The sequence below is a fragment of the Arachis stenosperma genome, chromosome 10 (assembly GCF_014773155.1).
Source record: "Arachis stenosperma cultivar V10309 chromosome 10, arast.V10309.gnm1.PFL2, whole genome shotgun sequence".
Lineage (NCBI taxonomy): Eukaryota > Viridiplantae > Streptophyta > Magnoliopsida > Fabales > Fabaceae > Arachis > Arachis stenosperma.
This window is the reverse complement of record NC_080386.1, coordinates 95,378,758-95,397,358: the sequence shown is the minus strand read 5'-3', so window position 1 is coordinate 95,397,358 and position 18,601 is coordinate 95,378,758. Positions and strand designations below refer to the sequence as shown.

At 42.5% G+C, this 18,601-nt stretch overlaps 1 non-coding gene across 1 annotated transcript; it reads left to right on the top strand.

Annotated features, from left to right (window-relative positions):
* The first annotated feature begins 6,131 nt into the window (after nucleotides 1-6,131).
* On the top strand, nucleotides 6,132-6,239 carry LOC130959096 (small nucleolar RNA R71). The gene has a single exon (XR_009078191.1). It is a non-coding gene; the product is annotated as a small nucleolar RNA R71 (small nucleolar RNA).
* The last annotated feature ends 12,362 nt before the right edge of the window (nucleotides 6,240-18,601 follow it).

The following is an 18,601-nucleotide window of genomic DNA, read 5'->3' as shown; positions in this document are numbered from 1 at the left end:
CTCAATACCATGGCATTACACAACTTCGCACAACTAACCAGCAAGTGCACTGGGTCGTCCAAGTAATAAACCTTACGTGAGTAAGGGTCGATCCCACGGAGATTGTTAGTATTGAAGCAAGCTATGGTCATCTTGTAAATCTTAGTCAGGCAAACTCAGATGTATATGGTGATGAACGAAAATAACATAAAAGATAAGGATAGAGATACTTATGTATATCATTGGTGTAAGAGCTTCAGACAAGTGTATGAAGATGCCTTCCCTTCCGTCTCTCTGCTTTCCTACTGTCTTCATCCAATCCTTCTTACTCCTTTCCATGGCAAGCTCGTGTAAGGTTTCACTGTTGTCAGCAGCTACCTCCCATCCGCGCAGTGAAAGCTAATGCACACACTCTGTCACAGTGCTGCCAATCACCGGTTTGGTTCCCTCCCCTACCGGAATAGAATAACTCTTTTGCGTCTGTCACTAACGCCCAGTAGGTTACAGGTTTGAAGCACGTCACAGTCATTCAATCATTGAATCCTACTCAGAATACCACAGACAAGGTTAGACCTTCCGGATTCTCTTGAATGCCGCCATCAGGTCCTGCCTATACCACGAAGATTCCGAAGAATCCAAGAGATACTCACTAAGCCTCAGATGCTTGTAGAACAAGAATGGTTGTCAGTCACCTTGTTCATGGGTGAGAATGGTGATGGGCGTCAATCATCACCTTCATCATGTTGAAGAACAAGTAATATCTTGGATAAAGAACAAGCGGAATTGAATGGAAGAACAATAGTAATTGCATTAATACTCGAGGTACAGCAGAGCTCCACACCTTAATCTATGGTGTGTAGAAACTCCACCGTTGAAAATACATAAGCATAAGGTCTAGGCATGGCCGAATGGCCAGCCTCCCAATGATCTAAGATAGCATAAAACTCAAAGATAGCTACCAAGATGTATATAATACAATAGTAAAAGGTCCTACTTATAGAAAACTAGTACATAGATGAGTAAATGACATAAAAATCCACTTCCGGGCCCACTTGGTGTGTGCTTGGGCTGAGCAATGAAGAAATTTCGTGTAGAGACTCTCCTTGGAGTTAAACGCCAGCTTTAGTGCCAGTTTGGGCGTTTAACTCCCAATTAGGTGCCAGTTCCAGCGTTTAACGCTGGGATTTCTTGAGGTGACTTTGAACGCCGGTTTGGGCCATCAAATCTTGGGCAAAGTATGGACTATCATATATTGCTGGAAAGCCCAGGATGTCTACTTTCCAACGCCGTTGAGAGCGCGCCAATTGGGCTTCTGTAGCTCCAGAAAATCCGCTTCGAGTGCAGGGAGGTCAGAATCCAACAGCATCTGCAGTCCTTTTGAGTCTCTGGATCAGATTTTTGCTCAGGTCCCTCAATTTCAGCCAGAAAATACCTGAAATCACAGAAAAACACACAAACTCATAGTAAAGTCCAGAAAAGTGAATTTTAACTAAAAACTAATAAAAATATACTAAAAACTAACTAGATCATATCAAAAACATACTAAAAACAATGCCAAAAAGTATACAAATCATCCGCTCATCACAACACCAAACTTAAATTGTTGCTTGTCCCCAAGCAACTGAAAATCAAATAAGATAAAAGGAAGAGAATATGCAATGAATTCCAAAAACATCTGTGAAGATCAGTATTAATTAGATGAGCGGGGCTTTTAACTTTTTGCCTCTGAACAGTTTTGGCATCTCAATCTATCCTTTGAAATTCAGAATGGTTGGCTTCTTTAGGAACTTAGAATCCAGATAGTGTTAATGATTCTCCTAGTAAAGTATGATGATTCTTGAACATAGCTATTTATTGAGTCTTGGCTGTGGCGCAAAGCACTCTGTCTTTCCAGTATTACCACCGGATACATACATGCCACAGACACATAATTGGGTGAACCTTTTCAGATTGTGACTTAGCTTTGCTAAAGTCCCCAATTAGAGATGTCCAGGGTTCTTAAGCACACTCTTATTTGCCTTGGATCACAACTCTTATTATTTTTTATTTTTTTATTTTTTTTTTCGTTTTCTCTCTTTTTTTTTTTTTTTTTTGAATAGCAATGCTTTTTCTTGCTTCAAGAATCATTTTATTGATTTTTCAGATCCTCAATAACATGTCTCCTTTTTCATCATTCTTTCAAGAGCCAACATTCATGAACCACAAATTCAAGATACATATGCACTGTTTAAGCATACATTCAGAGAACAAAAATATTGCCACCACATCAAAATAATTAAACTATTATAAAATTCAAAATTCATGCAATTCTTCCTTTTTCAATTAAGCACATTTTTATTCAAGAAAGGTGATGGATTCATAGGACATTCATAACTTTAAGGCATAGACACTAAGACACTAATGATCATAAGACACAAGCATGGATAACATAAAGCACTAAAATTCGAAAAACAAAGGAATAAAGAACAAGGAAATCAAGGAACGGGTCCACCTCAGTGATGGCGGCTCTTCCTTGCTTTTGAAGGTCCTATGGAGTGCTTGAGCTCCTCAATGTCTCTTCCTTGCCTTTGTTGCTCCTCTCTCATGATTCTTTGTTCTTCTCTAATTTCATGGAGGAGAATGGAGTGTTCTTGGTGCTCCACCCTTAGTTGTCCCATATTGGAACTCAACTCTCCTAGGGAGGTGTTTAGTTGCCCCCAATAGTCTTGTGGAGGAAAATTCATCCCTTGAGGAATCTCAGGGATCTCATGATGAGTGGGATCTCTTGTGTACTCCATCCTTTTCTTAGTGATGGGCTTGTCCTCATCAATGGTGATGTCTCCCTCTATGTCAACTCCCACTGAATAACAGAGGTGACAAATGAGGTGAGGAAAGGCTAACCTTGCCAAGGTAGAGGTCTTGTCCGCCACCCTATAGAGTTCTTGGGCTATAACCTCATGAACCTCTATTTCTTCTCCAATCATGATGCTATGGATCATGATAGCCCGGTCTATGGTAACTTCGGACCGGTTGCTAGTGGGAATGATTGAGCGTTGTATGAACTCTAACCATCCTCTAGCCACGGGTTTGAGGTCATGCCTTCTCAATTGGACCGGCTTTCCTCTTGAATCTTGCTTCCATTGTGCGCCCTCTTCACATATGACTGTGAGGACTTGGTCCAACCTTTGATCAAAGTTGACCCTTCTAGTGTAAGGATGCTCATCTCCTTGCATCATAGGCAAGTTGAACGCCGCCCTCACACTTTCCGGACTAAAATCCAAGTATTTCCCCCGAACCATAGTAAGATAATTCTTTGGATCCGGGTTCACACTTTGGTCATGGTTCTTGGTGATCCATGCATTGGCATAGAACTCTTGAACCATCAAGATTCCGACTTGTTGAATGGGGTTGGTAAGTACTTCCCAACCTCTTCTTCGGATCTCATGGCGGATCTCCGGATATTCACCCTTTTTGAGTGAAAAGGGGACTTCGGGGATCACCTTCTTCAAGGCCACAACTTCATAGAAGTGGTCTTGATGCACCCTTGAGAGGAATCTATCCATCTCCCATGACTCGGAGGTGGAAGCCTTTGCCTTCCCTTTCCTCTTTCTAGAGGTTTCTCCGGCCTTGGATGCCATAAATGGTTATGAAAAAGCAACGCTTTACCACACCAAACTTAAAATGTTTGCTCGTCCTCGAGCAAAAGAAGAAAGAAGAGAGTAGGAGAAGAAGAAAATGAGGAAGAGGGGGAAGGTGGTGTGTTCGGCCTAGAAGGGTAAGAAAGGGTGTTTAGGTTGTGTGAAAATGAAGGGTTGAAGAAGGGTATATATAGGAGAGAGGGGGGTGAATGGTTCGGCCATGGAGGGTGGGTTTGGGAGGGAAAGTGGTTTGAATTTGAAGGGTGAGGTTGGTGGGGATTTATGAAGGATGGATGTGAATGGTGAAGAGAAAGATGGGATTTGATAGGTGAGGGGTTTTTGGGGAAGAGGTGTTGAGGTGATTGGTGAGTGGGGGAAGAAGAGAGAGAATGATGGTAGGGTCCTGTGGGGTCCACAGATCCTGTAGTGTCAAGGAAAAGGCATCCTTGCACCAAATGGCATCAAAATCCACGTTTTGAGCCTTCTCTGGCGTTAAACGCCGGGCTGGTGCCCATTCCTGGCGTTTAACGCCAGGTTTTTACCCTTTACTGGCGTTTAACGCCAGTCTGGTGCCCCTTTCTGGCGTTAAACGCCCAGAATGGTGCCAGACTGGGCGTTAAACGCCCAACAGTTAGCATTACTGGCGTTTGAACGCCAGCTTCTTCTTCTCCAGGGTGTGCTGTTTTTCTTCCTGTTTTTCATTTTGTTTTTGCTTTTTTCATTGTTTTGTGACTTCTTATGATCATCAACCTACAAAAAAGATAAAATAACAAAAGAAAATAATTAATTATAAAGCATTGGGTTGCCTCCCAACAAGCGCTTCTTTACTGTCATTAGCTTGACAGAGGACTCTCATGGAGCCTCAGAGTTGTTCAGAACCGTGTTGGAACCTCCCAACACCAAACTTAGAGTTTGAATGTGGGGGTTCAACACCAAACTTAGAGTTTGGTTGTGGCCTCCCAACACCAAACTTAGAGTTTGACTGTGGGGGCTCTGTTTGGCTCTGTTTTGAGAGAAGCTCTTCATGCTTCTTCTCCATGATGACAGAGGGATATCCTTGGGCCTTAAACACCAAGGATTCTTCATTCACTTGAATGATCAACTCTCCTCTATCAACATCAATCACAGCCTTTGCTGTGGCTAGGAAGGGTCTGCCAAGGATGATGGATTCATCCATGCACTTCCCAATCTCTAGGACTATGAAATCAGTAGGAATGTAATGGTCTTCAACCTTAACCAGAACATCCTCTACAAGTCCATAGGCTTGTTTTCTTGAGTTGTCTGCCATCTCTAGTGAGATTTTTGCAGCTTGCACCTCAAAGATCCCTAATTTCTCCATTACAGAGAGGGGCATGAGGTTTACACTTGACCCTAAGTCACACAAGGCCTTCTTGAAGGTCATGGTGCCTATGGTACAAGGTATAGAAAACTTCCCAGGATCCTGCCTCTTTTGAGGCAATTGCTGCCTAGACAAGTTATCCAGTTCCTTGGTGAGCAAAGGGGGTTCATCCTCCCAAGTCTCATTTCCAAATAACCTGTCATTTAGCTTCATGATTGCTCCAAGGTATTTAGCAACTTGTTCCTCAGTGACATACTCATCCTCTTCAGAGGAAGAATACTCATCAGAGCTCATGAATGGCAGAAGTAAGTCCAATGGAATCTCTATGGTCTCATTTTGAGCCTCAGATTCCCATTGGTCCTCAGAGGAGATTGGTACACGCCCACTGAGGTCTTCCTCAGTGGCGTCCTCCTCTTCTCTGTCCTCTCCACATTCGGCCATGGTTATGGCTTTGCACTCTCCTTTTGGATTTTCTTCTGTATTACTTGGGAGAGTGCTAGGAGGGAGTTCAGTAACTTTCTTGCTCAGCTGACCCACTTGTCCTTCCAAATTTCTGATGGAGGACCTTGTTTCATTCATGAAACTTTGAGTGGTCTTGATTAGATCAGAGACCATGGTTGCTAAGTCAGAGGTATTCTGCTTAGAGCTCTCTGTCTGTTGCTGAGAAGATGATGGAAAAGGTTTACCATTGTTAAACCTGTTTCTTCCACCATTATTATTGAAACCTTGTTGAGGTCTCTCTTGATTCTTCCATGAGAGATTTGGGTGATTTCTCCATGAAGAATTATAGGTGTTACCATAGGGTTCTCCTAGGTAATTTACCTCTTCCACTGAAGGGTTCTCAGGATCATAAGCTTCTTCCTCAGATGAAGCATCCTTAGTACTGTTTGGTGCATTTTGCATTCCAGACAGACTTTGAGAAATCAGATTGACTTGTTGAGTCAATATTTTATTCTGAGCCAAAATGGCATTCAGAGTGTCAATTTCAAGAACTCCTTTCTTCTGACTAGTCCCATTGTTCACAGGATTCCTTTCAGAAGTGTACATGAATTGGTTATTTGCAACCATTTCAATCAATTCTTGAGCTTCTGCAGGCGTCTTCTTCAGATGAAGAGATCCTCCAGCGAGCTATCCAAAGACATCTTGGATAGTTCAGAGAGACCATCATAGAAAATACCTATGATGCTCCATTCAGAAAGCATGTCTGAGGGACATCTTCTGATTAATTGTTTGTATCTTTCCCAAGCTTCATAGAGGGATTCTCCATCCTTCTGTCTGAAGGTTTGGACTTCCACTCTAAGCTTACTCCATCTTTGTGGTGGAAAGAACTTTGCCAAGAAGGCATTGACTAGCTTTTCCCAAGAGTCCAGGCTTTCTTTAGGTTGAGAATCCAACCATATTCTAGCTCTGTCTCTTACAGCAAAAGGGAATAGCATCAGTCTATAGACCTCAGGGTTAACCCCATTAGTCTTGACTGTGTCACAGATTTGCAAGAATTCAGCTAAGAACTGATGAGGATCTTCCATTGGAAGTCCATGAAACTTGCAATTCTGTTGCATTAGAGAAACTAATTGAGGCTTAAGCTCAAAGTTGTTTGCTCCAATGGCAGGGATAGAGATGCTTCTCCCATAAAAATCAGGAGTAGGTGCAGTAAAGTCACCCAGCACCTTCCTTGCATTGTTGGCATTGTTGTTGTTTTCGGCTGCCATGTGTTCTTCTTCCTTGAAGAATTCGGTCAGGTCCTCTAAAGAGAGTTGTGCCTTGGCTTCTCTTAGCTTTCGCTTCAAGGTCCTCTCAGGTTCAGGGTCAGCTTCAACAAGAATGCCTTTGTCTCTGCTCCTGCTCATATGAAAGAGAAGAGAAACAGAAAGTGTGGAATCCTCTATGTCACAGTATAGAGATTCCTTGAAATGTCAGAGGAAAAGAGAAATAGAAAGAAGAAGGAGAAGAAGAATTCGAACTTTAATTAGATAAGGTTCGAATTGTGCATTTAGAAGGAGTGGTACTCCATAAATAGAAGGATGTGGGATGGAGGGAAGAGAATTTTCGAAAATTCATTAAAATATTTTGAAAACATTTTTGAAAAACATTAATTGATTTTCGAAAATCAGAGTGGAAAAGAAATCAAGCGATTTTTGAAAAAAGATTTTAAAATTAGAAATTAAAAAGATTTGATTGAAAACTATTTTGAAAAAGATGTGGTTAAAAAGATTTAATTGAAAAGTTATGGTTTTAAAAAGATGTGATTGAGAAGATATGATTTGAAAACAATTTTAAGAGATATGATTTGAAAACAATTTGAAAAGATATGATTTTAAAAATTAATGACTTGCCTAACAAGAAAAGATATGATTCAAACATAAAACCTTCCTCAACAGAAAAGGCAACAATTTTGAGATGTTCAATCAAATCATTAATTGTTAGTAAGTATCTTTTAAAAAGGAAAGAAATTGATTTTGAAAACATTTGATTGAAAAGATTTGATTTGAAAAAGATTTGATTTTGAAAAACTAAGAAAAATTGATTTGAAAACAAAATCTTCCCCCTAGCACCATCCTGGCGTTAAACGCCCAGAATGGTATACATTCTGGCGTTTAACGCCCAAAATGCTACCTCTTTGGGTGTTAAACGCCCAACCAGGTGCCCTGGCTGGCGTTTAAACGCCAGTCTGCCTTCGTCACTGGGCATTTTTGAATGCTCAGCTTTTTCTGTATAATTCCTCTGCAGTATGTTCTGAATCTTCAATTCTTTGTATCATTGACTTGAAAAGACACAAATAAAAAATATTTTTGAATTTTTTTATAATCAAAATGCAAAATGAACCAATTAACAATGCATGCAAGACACCAAACTTAGCAGTTTGTATACTACTGACACTAACAATATGAGAATGCATATGAGACACACAAAATGCTTCAAGTCAATAGAATTCAAAGATCAGAACAAAGAAATATATGCATGGATTCGAAAATTATAACAAAAACATGCATTTGACACCAAACTTAGGATGAGACACTAAACTTAAGAAACATCAAATATTTTTGGTCTTTTTATGATTTTGTAATTTTTTTTGTGTTTTTCGAAAATTAAATGGGAAAAGGTATCAAAATTCTTAATGAGAATTCCAGGAATCAGTGCAGTGCTAGCCTAAGACTCCGGTCCAGGAATTAGACATGGCTTCACAGCCAGCCAAGCTTTCAAAGAAAGCTTCGGTCCAAAACACTAGACATGACCAAAGGTCAGCCAAATCTTAGCAGATCACTGCTCCAAGAGCAAAATTGATGAGAATCAACAAGCTCTTGTGGTGATAAGTTGAAACCTCGGTCCAATCAGATTAGACATGGCTTCTCAGCCAGCCAGATTTCAACAAATCATCATGAAACTCTAGAATTCATCTTCAAGAATTTCGAAAAAAAATAATACCTAATCTAAGCAACAAGATGAACCGTCAGTTGTCCAGCCTAAACAATCCCGGGCAATAACACCAAAAACTTGATGTTGTTGCCGGATCTTGGCACTGATGTTACCAAAAGCTTGCTCAAAACTTGAACAATCCCCGGCAACGGCGCCAAAAACTTGGTGCGCGAAATTGTGAACAATACTTTTTCACAACTCAAATAATCCCCGGTAATGGCTCCAAAAACTTGGTGGCTCAATACCATGGCATTACACAACTTCGCACAACTAACCAGCAAGTGCACTGGGTCGTCCAAGTAATAAACCTTACGTGAGTAAGGGTCGATCCCACGGAGATTGTTAGTATTGAAGCAAGCTATGGTCATCTTGTAAATCTTAGTCAGGCAAACTCAGATGTATATGGTGATGAACGAAAATAACATAAAAGATAAGGATAGAGATACTTATGTATATCATTGGTGTAAGAGCTTCAGACAAGTGTTTGAAGATGCCTTCCCTTCCGTCTCTCTGCTTTCCTACTGTCTTCATCCAATCCTTCTTACTCCTTTCCATGGCAAGCTCGTGTAAGGTTTCACTATTGTCAGCAGCTACCTCCCATCCGCGCAGTGAAAGCTAATGCACACACTCTGTCACAGTGCTGCCAATCACCGGTTTGGTTCCCTCCCCTACCGGAATAGAATAACTCTTTTGCGTCTGTCACTAACGCCCAGTAGGTTACAGGTTTGAAGCACGTCACAGTCATTCAATCATTGAATCCTACTCAGAATACCACAGACAAGGTTAGACCTTCCGGATTCTCTTGAATGCCGCCATCAGGTCCTGCCTATACCACGAAGATTCCGAAGAATCCAAGAGATACTCACTAAGCCTCAGATGCTTGTAGAACAAGAATGGTTGTCAGTCACCTTGTTCATGGGTGAGAATGGTGATGGGCGTCAATCATCACCTTCATCATGTTGAAGAACAAGTAATATCTTGGATAAAGAACAAGCGGAATTGAATGGAAGAACAATAGTAATTGCATTAATACTCGAGGTACAGCAGAGCTCCACACCTTAATCTATGGTGTGTAGAAACTCCACCGTTGAAAATACATAAGCATAAGGTCTAGGCATGGCCGAATGGCCAGCCTCCCAATGATCTAAGATAGCATAAAACTCAAAGATAGCTACCAAGATGTATATAATACAATAGTAAAAGGTCCTACTTATAGAAAACTAGTACATAGATGAGTAAATGACATAAAAATCCACTTCCGGGCCCACTTGGTGTGTGCTTGGGCTGAGCAATGAAGAAATTTCGTGTAGAGACTCTCCTTGGAGTTAAACGCCAGCTTTAGTGCCAGTTTGGGCGTTTAACTCCCAATTAGGTGCCAGTTCCAGCGTTTAACGCTGGGATTTCTTGAGGTGACTTTGAACGCCGGTTTGGGCCATCAAATCTTGGGCAAAGTATGGACTATCATATATTGCTGGAAAGCCCAGGATGTCTACTTTCCAACGCCGTTGAGAGCGCGCCAATTGGGCTTCTGTAGCTCCAGAAAATCCGCTTCGAGTGCAGGGAGGTCAGAATCCAACAGCATCTGCAGTCCTTTTGAGTCTCTGGATCAGATTTTTGCTCAGGTCCCTCAATTTCAGCCAGAAAATACCTGAAATCACAGAAAAACACACAAACTCATAGTAAAGTCCAGAAAAGTGAATTTTAACTAAAAACTAATAAAAATATACTAAAAACTAACTAGATCATATCAAAAACATACTAAAAACAATGCCAAAAAGTATACAAATCATCCGCTCATCATGGGGTTCCAGGGGTTTCAGTGTATTCTGCGATGAAGTCGGCTAGATACTGGGATTTTATGGCAGTCCGGGTTTCATAGTGGAGGTCGAACTCGGACAGTTCCACCGCCCATTGCAGTATTCGTCCTGCCAGATCTGTTTTTTGGAGGATGTGTCTCATTGGTTGGTTTGTCCGGACTTTGATGGTGTGGGTTTGAAAGTAGGGACGGAGCCTCCGAGCTGTGAACACTAGGGCGTAGGCGAATTTTTCTATTTTCTGATAGTTTAATTCGGCCCCTTGTAGTGCCTTGCTTACAAAGTATATGGGGTGTTGTCCTTGGTCATTTTCTCGTATTAACGCTGAAGCGACTGCTCGATTTCCAACCGAGAGGTATAGTACGAGTTCTTCTCCTTTTAGAGGTCGGGTTAGGATTGGTGGCTGCCCGAGGAATTCCTTGAAGTCTTGAAAGGCCTTTTCGCACTCCGGGGTCCATGAGAAGGGTTTCCCTTTCTTTAGGAGTGAGTAGAGAGGTAGTGACTTTATCGCTGATCCCGCCAAGAATCTTGATAGGGCGGCCAGCCTTCCATTTAGTTGTTGTACTTCTTTGACACACGTCGGGCTCTTCATATTGAGTATCGCTTGGCATTTGTCCGGGTTTGCTTCGATGCCCCTTTGAGTCAGCATGAAGCCTAAGAACTTTCCGGCTTCTGCGGCGAAGGTGCACTTTGTCGGGTTAAGTCTCATGTTGTGTTTTATGAGGGTGCCGAAAACACTGGCGAGGTCGGTCAGCAAGTTTCTGTCTTCTTGTGTCTTTACCAGCATGTCGTCGACGTACACCTCCAGCTGTAGTCCGATGTGCTCTGAGAACACTTTGTTCATTAGCCTCTGGTAGGTTGCCCCTGCGTTCTTTAGCCCGAAGGGCATTACTACGTAGCAGTAGTTTGCCCTTGGGGTTATGAACGAGGTCTTTTCTTGGTCGGGTCCGTACATTGGGATTTGATTGTATCCCGAGTATGCGTCCATGAAGGAGAGATATCTATAGCCTGAGGCTGCGTCTACTAATGCGTCGATGTTTGGTAGTGGATATGGGTCTTTGGGGCAGGCTTTGTTGAGATCTGTGTAATCGACGCACATCCTCCATTTTCCGTTGGGCTTTTTTACCAGGACCACGTTTGCGAGCCATAGGGGGTATTTTACTTCCCTAATGAACCCTGCATCTAGTAGTGCTTGTACTTGTTCTTCTATTGCTTGCATGCGCTTGGGTCCGAGCTTCCGGCGTCTTTGTTGGACAGGCTGGGATCCCGGGTAAATCGATAGCTTATGGCACATCAGGTCGGGATTTATGCCCGGCATGTCGGAGGCTTTCCAGGCGAAGAGGTCGGAATTCTCCCTTAAGAGGGTTATGAGTTCCTCTTTTAGGCCTGTGTCGAGGTTTACTCCTATGCTTGTTATTTTTTCAGGTGTATTCCCAATCTGGACCTTTTCGGTTTCTCCCTCTGGCTGTGGCTGGAGATCTTCTCGGGATTGAACTCGTCCGAGTTCTATCGTGTTGACCTCTTTCCCTTTTAGGCTCAGGCTTTCGTTGTAGCATCGACGTGCTAGTTTTTGGTCGCCTTTTAGGGTAGCGATTCCCTTTGCGGTAGGGAACTTCATACAGAGGTGTGGGGTCGAGACTATAGCTGCTAGTCTGTTTAGGGTTGGTCGCCCAATGAGGGCATTGTATGCTGAAGTGACGTCGACTATAATGTAGTCGATGCTTAATGTTTTAGATTGCTCGCCTCTTCCAAAGGTAGTGTGTAGCGAGATGTATCCTAAGGGATGGATCGGAGTATCCCCTAGTCCAAATAGGTCAGTGGGGTAGGCCTTTAGTTCTTTTTCCTCAAGCCCGAGTTTGTCGAAGGCCGTTTTGAACAGGATATCTGCTGAGCTTCCCTGGTCAATCAGGGTTCGATGCAAGTTGGCGTTTGCTAGGATAATGGTGATTACCATTGGATCGTCGTGTCCGGGAATTATCCCTTGAGCATCTTCTCGGGTGAATGAAATAGTAGGTAATTCGGGCAGGGGACTGTCTTCTCGGATGTGATAGACTTCTTTGAGGTGTCTTTTTCGTGAGGATTTGGATGTTCCTCCGCCTGCAAAACCTCCATTTATCATGTGAACATGTCTTTCAGGTGTTCGTGGGTTTGTTCGGCCCGATCTTCATTGTCCCCCGCCTTCTCTTCCTGGTCTCTTCTCCTTTCTCTGCTATGTATCTGTCGAGTTTTCCTTCTCTGGCTAGCTTTTCTATAACATTTTTTAGGTCGTAGCAGTCGTTAGTAGGATGACCGTAGAGCTTGTGATATTCACAGTATTCGGACCGATCTCTCCCTGCTTTCTTGTGTTTTAGCGGTCGGGGCGGTGGGATCCTTTCGGTGTGGCATACTTCTCTGTAGACGTCTACCAAGGAGACTCGGAAGGGGGTGTAGCTGTGGTACTTCCGTGGTTTGTCCGAGTTGGGTTCTTCTTTCTTTTTCTGTTCCCGATCCCGATCTCGGAGTGGGTAGGTTGATTCTTTCCTAGAAGAGTCTCTTAGCTGGGAGGTTTCCTCCATGTTGATATATTTTTCCGCCCGCTCCTGCACCTCGTATAGGGAGGTCGGGTATCGTTTGGATAGGGATTGGCTAAACGGTCCTTCTTTTAGGCCGTTTGCTAGTCCCATGATGGCTGCTTCAGCGGGCAAGTGTTGTATGTCCAGGCAGGCTTTGTTGAATCGTTCCATGTATTTTCGGAGAGTTTCTTGGTCACCTTGTTTGATTCCGAGTAGACTGGGGGCATGTTTTGTCTTGTCCTTTTGAATAGAGAATCTTGTTAGGAATTTTTTGGTTAGGTCTTCGAAGCTGGTGATTGATCTTGGCGGCAGGTTGTCGAACCACTTCATGGCTGACTTGGTGAGAGTGGTGGGGAAGGCTTTGCACCGAATCGCGTCGGAGGCGTCAACTAGGTACATTCTGCTTCTAAAATTGCTGAGGTGATGACTTGGATCGGTGGTGCCGTCGTAGAGGTCCATATCGGGTGGTTTGAAGTTTCGCGGTACCTTCTCCTTCATGATCTCTTGCGTGAAGGGATCGTGGTTGCCCTCGGTGGTGGTGCCGCATTCTGTTCGGTCTTTCAGGTTGGCCTCTATTTTCCGCAGTTTTTCTTCTAATTCTCTGCGCTTTCGAGTTTCTCTTCTCAGATCTTGTTCAGTTTCTTTCTGCTTCTTTATATCCTCTTCGAGTTGTTTTAGTCGGTCTTGTTGTGCCCGGACTGCTTCTAGAATTTCCGAGCTCTTCGCTCTTTCGGAATTTTGTGGATCCTTGTTTGGGAGTGATGTTTTTGGGCGATTCTGTTTGTTTCCTCCTGGAGTACGTGGTGATAGAGGGCTGTCCGGTCGTTCTCCGGTGTCAATTTCGTCCTCTTGTTCGGATGCAGCGTGCTCATCGTTGAGAGGGTCGTCCGCCATGGTAGAGGGATGACTTCCAGGTCCCCGGCAACGGCGCCAATGTTCCGAGGGTTTGCCTGAAACGTGCAGCTCGGTCGTCTGGAGAGGCCCGAGGTGGGGGTTTGGTGACCCGAGCTTGATGTGCAGAATGGTTGGTGGTTGTACCTGCAATGACACTCCGATGCTTAAGTTAGCATGGGTCCAAGCAGATATGTGTAGATTTGGAATGAATGTCATACCTGGGTGCTCCAGTGTATTTATAGTAGTTGGCAGTGATCTTCCCTGGATAAGATATTCTTATCTTATCTTATCTTTTGGGATTTTACCTCTATCTTTGTGGAACCGCCTTTTCCAGGCCTTTTCGGCCTTTAGGTTTGGGCTGCGTTCCCTTTGATGGGCCTTCCTTTGCTCTTTTGTCCGAGGTCCGACCTTTAGGTGCGAGCTTCAGGACGAGGTCGGACCTCTTTGCGGATTTACCGAGTTGGAGGACCCCGGTCAGGGTATGAACAGTTACTTTCTTGTTAAAAAAGGTTCAATCTTTAAGTTCTAGAATCTTATCTTGTAGTTTCTTGTTAGTGAAGTAAATAATTTGAAAATTTTTGAATTAAATCTTTTTATCTTTTATTTGATCTTTTTCAAAAATTTTATCTTTTTCAAAATTTGATTTCAAAATATCTTATCTAACTTGCTATCTTCTTATCTTTTTCAATTTTGATTTCAAATCTTTTTCAATCAACTAAGTAACTTTTTGTTTGTTTCTTATCTTTTTCAAAACCACCTAACTACTTTCCCTCTCTAATTTTCGAAAATACCTCTCTCCTTTTCAAAAAATTCTTCTTTTTAATTAATTAATTGTTTCAAATTTTAATTGTTTCATGTTTTAATTTTAATTACAATTTATCTCTAATTTTCGAAAATCACTAACCCCTTTTCAAAATTATTTTCGAAATCTCTCTCCTCTTTTCTTCTTCTATTTAATTATTTAATTACTAACACTTTTCTTCACCACTCTTCATCCAAAAATCCGAACCCTCTTCTTCATTCTTCTACCCCTTTCTTTTTCTACTAACATAAAGGAATCTCTATACTGTGACATAGAGGATTCCTCTTCTTTTCTTGTTTTCTTCTCTTTCATATGAGCAGGAACAAGGATAAAGGCACTCTTGTTGAAATTGATCCAGAACCTGAAAGGACTCTGAAGAGAAAATTAAGAGAAGCTAAATTACAACAATCCAGAAACAACCTTTCAGAAATTTCGAACAAGAGAAGGAGATGGCAGCCGAAAATAATAATAATGCAAGGAGAATGCTTGGTGATTTCACAAAGCCAACGTCCAAATTTGATGGAAGAAGCATCTCCATTCCTGCCATTGGAGCCAATAACTTTGAGCTTAAGCCTCAACTAGTTGCTTTAATGCAACAAAACTGCAAGTTTTATGGACTTCCATCTGAAGATCCTTATCAGTTTTTAACTGAGTTCTTGCAGATCTGTGAGACTGTAAAGACGAATGGAATTGATCCTGAAGTCTACAGACTCATGCTTTTCCCTTTTGCTGTAAGAGACAGAGCTAGAGTATGGTTGGATTCACAACCCAAGGATAGCCTGGACTCATGGGATAAGCTTGTCACTGCATTCTTAGATAAATTCTTTCCTCCTCAAAAGCTGAGCAAGCTGAGAGTGGATGTTCAAACCTTCAAACAAAAAGATGGTGAATCCCTCTATGAAGCTTGGGAAAGGTACAAGCAGCTGACCAAAAGATGTCCATCTGACATGTTTTCAGAATGGACCATATTAGATATATTCTATTATGGTCTCTCTGAATTTTCGAAAATGTCATTGGACCATTCTGCAGGTGGATCTATTCACCTGAAGAAAACGCCTGAAGAGGCTCAAGAGCTCATTGACATGGTTGCAAATAACCAGTTCATGTACACTTCTGAGAGGAATTCCGTGAACAATGGGATACCTCAGAAGAAAGGAGTTCTTGAAATTGATACTCTGAATGCCATATTGGCTCAGAACAAAGTGTTGACTCAACAGGTCAACATAATCTCTCAAAATCTGAATGGATTGCAACATGCATCCAACAGTACTAGAGAGGCAGCTTCTGAAGAAGCTTATGATCCTGAGAACCCTGCCATGGCAGAGGTTAATTACATGGGTGAACCTTATGGAAACACCTATAACTCATCATGGAGAAATCATCCAAATTTCTCATGGAAGGATCAACAAAAGCCTCAACAAGGCTTTAACAATGGTGGACATAATAGGCTAGGCAATAGCAAGCCATATCCATCATCCCCTCAGCAACAGACAGAGAATTCTGAACAAAACAATTCTAATTTAGCCAATATAGTCTCTGATCTGTCAAAGGCCACTTTTAGTTTCATGAATGAAACAAGATCCTCTATTAGAAATCTGGAGGCACAAGTGGGCCAGCTGAGTAAGAAAGTTATTGAAACTCCTCCCAGTATTCTCCCAAGCAATACAGAAGAGAATCCAAAAGGAGAGTGCAAGGCCATTGATTTGATCAAAGAGGCCGAATACACAAGGGAGGAGGGGGACGAAAATCCTAGTGAGGAAGACCTCTTGGGACGTCCCTCAAGCAAGAAGGAGTTTCCTATTAAGGATCCAGAGGAATCTGAGGCTCATTTAGAGACCATAGAGATTCCATTAAACCTCCTTCTGCCATTCATGAGCTCTGAGGACTATTCTTCCTCTGAAGAGGATGAAGATGTGACTGGAGAGCAAGTTGCTCAATATTTAGGAGCTATCATGAAGCTGAATGCCAAGCTGTTTGGTAATGAGACTTGGGAAAGTGAACCTCCCTTGCTCATTAATGAACTGGACACTTGGATTCAGAAAATTCTACCTCAAAAGAAGCAAGATCCTGGCAAGTTCTTAATACCTTGTACCATAGGCACCATGATCTTTGAAAAAGCTCTGTGTGACCTGGGGTCAGGGATAAATCTAATGCCACTCTCTGTAATGGAGAAGCTGGGGATCATTGAGGTTCAACCTGCCTTGTTCTCATTACAACTGGCAGACAAGTCATTGAGACAAGCCTATGGAATAGTAGAGGACGTGCTAGTAAAGGTTGAAGGCCTTTACATCCCTGCTGATTTCATAATCTTAGACACTAGGAAGGAAGAGGATGATTGCATCATCCTTGGAAGACCTTTCCTAGCCACAGCAGGGGCTGTGATAGATGTCAACAGAGGTGAATTAGTTCTTCAATTAAATGGAGACTACCTTGTGTTTAAGGCACATGGCCATCCCTCTATGACAAAAGAGAGTAAGCATGAAGAGCTTCTCTCAGTTCAGAGTCAAGAAGAGCCCACACAGTCAAACTCTAAGTTTGGTGTTGTGAGGCCACAACCAAACTCTAAGTTTGGTGTTAAGATCCCATATCCAAACTCTAAGTTTGGTGTGGACAACTATACAACATTGACCTGATCACCTTGTGGCTCCATGAAGAGCCACTGTCAAGCTATTGACATTAAAGAAGCGCTTGTTGGGAGGCAACCCAATTTTATTTATCTAATTTTATTTTATTTTGTTTCTTTGTTATTTTTGTGTTTAATTAGGTACATGATCATGAGGAGTTACGAAAAAAATCAAAAAAATTAAAAACAGAGTCAAAAACAGAAGAAAAAATTTTTTCACCCTGGAGGTAGCGCAGACTGGCGTTCAACGCCAGTAAGGTGCATCTGGCCGGCGTTCAACGCCAGAACAGAGCACCATTCTGGCGCTGAACGCCAGAAACAAGCAACAACCTGGCGTTAAACGCCAGGAACGTGCACAGAGAGGACAAACTGGCGCTGAACGCCAGAAACAAGCATGAAACTGGCGTTCAACGCCAGAAACATGCATTACATGGGCGTTGAACGCCCAGAACATGCACCAATGGGCGTTTGAACGCCAGAATGATGCATGTAGGCATTTTACATGCCTATAGGGTGAAGGAATGGTATTTCTTATCACCTCAGGATCTGTGGACCCCACAGGATCCCCACCTAACATATTCCCACCCTACCTTTTAATCCTAATCACACTATCCTAATCCAAATCTCATTCTTCCCCATGTCACACTTCCCAACACCTTTCACCAATCACCTCAATTCCTCTTCCCAATTACCCCATTCACCATTCACATCAACCCACTCTTCCCCATAAACCCCACCTACCTTCATAAAATTCAAATTCAATTTCCCACCCATTCCACCAAATTGGCCGAACACCCACCCTCCCCTCTCCCTATAAATACCCTTCCCTTCTACTTCATTTTCACACAACTCAACCCCTTCTTCTCCCACATAGCCGAACCTACCTCTCTCCCTCTCTACCATATTTCTTCTTCTTCTTCTACTCTTCTTTTCTTTTTGCTCGAGGACGAGCAAAATTTTAAAGTTTGGTGTGGTAAAAAGCATAAGCTTTTTGTTTTTCCATTACCATCAATGGCACCTAAGGCCGGAGTATCCTCTAGAAAAGGGAAAGGGAAGGCAAAAGCTTCCACCTCCGAGTCATGGGATGGAAAGATTCATCTCCAAGAGCCATCAAGACCACTTCTATGATGTTGTGGCAAAGAAGAAGGTGATCCCTGAGGTTCCTTTCAAGCTCAAGAAGAATGAGTATCCGGAGATCGAAATGAAGTTCAAGAAGAGGTTGGGAAGTCTTAACCAACCCATGCAACAAGTTGGAATCTTAATGGTTCAAGAGTTCTAGCCAATGCATGGATCACTAGGAACCATGACCAAGGTAAGAACCCAAGTCCAAAGAATTATCTCAATGGTTAGGGGGAAATACTTGGATTTCAGTCCGGAAAATGTAAGGTTGGCGTTTCACTTACCCATGATGCAAGGTGATGAACGCCCCTACACAAGAAGGGTCAACTTTAATCAAAGGTTGGACCAAGTCCTAATGGATATGTGTGGAAGGCGCCCAATGGAGAATAGACTCCAAAGGCAAATCGGTCCAACTAAGAAGACTGGACCTCAAGCCTGTAGCTAGAGG